This window comes from Lepisma saccharinum, unplaced genomic scaffold (assembly GCF_977018435.1).
Source record: "Lepisma saccharinum unplaced genomic scaffold, izLepSacc3.1 HAP1_SCAFFOLD_93, whole genome shotgun sequence".
Classification (NCBI taxonomy): Eukaryota; Metazoa; Arthropoda; class Insecta; order Zygentoma; family Lepismatidae; genus Lepisma; species Lepisma saccharinum.
In genome coordinates this window covers 767,854-769,909 of record NW_028142925.1, presented here as the reverse complement: position 1 = coordinate 769,909, position 2,056 = coordinate 767,854, and positions in this window count along the sequence as shown.

The window sequence follows — 2,056 nt, the reverse complement described above, 5'->3', positions numbered from 1 at the left end:
AATATTTTAAAAATAATGAAGATATAGGGATGACGTTGAGATACATGCACCTATAGAAAATCGGTGAGGATGGAAAAGATTGGATTTGATCTTGTCCATGATAGAGACAGATATAAGGCGTGTGTTGCTGATGGGTTCTAGACCGTTAGTAACCTTTTTATGTTGAAAGTATTTCAATTAGGCCCAGGAACCTTTTTTCCCGGCTGAATTCAAATACGGTCCAGGAAACTTTACTTCGGCTGAATTTAAATTCGGACACGGAACCTTTTCTTCCTGCTGTATTTAAATACGGTCCAGGAATATTTTTTCAATGAAAGAAAACGAAACCTGAACATAAATTTAAATTTTGCGAGAGAAAAGATTCCGGTCCTGCAGCGGAACCCAATAGAACCCATTATAATTTACAGGTTCCTGGACATTAACAAGCCTAGTTGTGCGAGCTCTACAGTGGAATGCACAAGAATTAATCTGCAAATTGTCCTTCACCGATTTTTGTAATTTCTCTCCTGCATCAACGTGCTTCTAATTAATGCTGAGGTTGTGAGCAGCTAACTTGGCATTATGTTTCAATTCATGAAACTAAAACTAATAAATTAAAGATGATGGACAATTTACCTTAGTAGAGATATTGATACGATTGCAAACATTTATTTGCTATTTATTTATTTTACCCTGATTTCAGATAATTTTCTAAGCGGGAAAGATCCAAAAAATCCAATTTTTACCATTTTTATAGTATAAAAAATAATTATGTTTTTTTTTTATCAAAGCTCAACTCATAGGGGACAATATTTACTTTTTGAGACTATATCAGTATATTTTAAGCATATATTTGCAATTATTATATTTTTTAAGAGAAATAGATATATATAGTGATTTTGAGTTATTTTACAATGCTCTATAGCACTGTACAGTGCTGCGTATATAATTATTTCTCAAATGTGTGTATATTCTAAGTTATGAGTGCTGCAGTGCTATGTAGAGTATGTAAAATTATTTTTCAAATGTATAATATATTCTGATTAATTTTTTACGTCTGAAAATGTACATGTGTGCATTTTTTTAGAAAGAAAAAAAAGGCTATATATAAAAATATATATATGCACCTTTGGTATGTAAGGCATTCAAAATCGTGTGTAGTAATGAAGTTAATTTTTATAAATATATATATATGTATTGAATAATAAGAAAATTGCAAAAGAAAATTAGTGTTAGTGCATCAAAAGATTGTTTCTTCTTTAAAAATATCAAATGTAAGTGACAGTAATATACCTTGAAGAGGTTTTTAAACATTGAAAGATTAAGAAAAATATTGTAGAATCTTGAAATTATTACAAGCTAAAGTTAGTAATATAATAATTTCAATCACACACAAACTACTTTTAAAAAAGAGAAACTTATTTGCCTCTGAAGGAAGCCCGACTTGTCTTTGAAGGAAGCCCAACTTGCCTCTGAAGGAAGCAAGTCACTGAAGCCCTGAACTGTGCCTCTCTATATATATATTTTTAACACATATATTTTAGTTATAGCAAGCGTGCCTGTTCACTACCCCCTACTACAACGAAAAACCCGAGTATTCTCATGCGATCACCTTTATACTTTACGAATGCAATAAAAAATACAAATAGGGGAAACCCCGGTTTAAAAAACTCACCTATTGGTCAAAGATGACATCATGAAGAGCGTTGAATACATACGTATACATTACTCAATGTTGTGCAAGCTTCTAACGTCAATACATTCCCTTACTAAGGTCAACTAACTTTGTGGCATGCGTCAGTAACTCATATATTCTAATCAATACTCGTCACAGGAAATAGAGCATTGTTCGTGTGTGACGTGCAAAGAGATAACTTTCAGCATTGGGGGGATGTGTAGACATGAAAAGGATTATTTCTCTTTCCCATTCATAGCATGAGAACTAGTATATGAATGGATTCCCCCTCCCCCTTTTTCCCCCTTTTGATTATTTTCCTGTGAATATTTCCAAATTATTAAAAAGCCTTTATCTCGAGAACCAAGCGACATAGAAAGGTGCGGTTTTTGCATTCGTTTT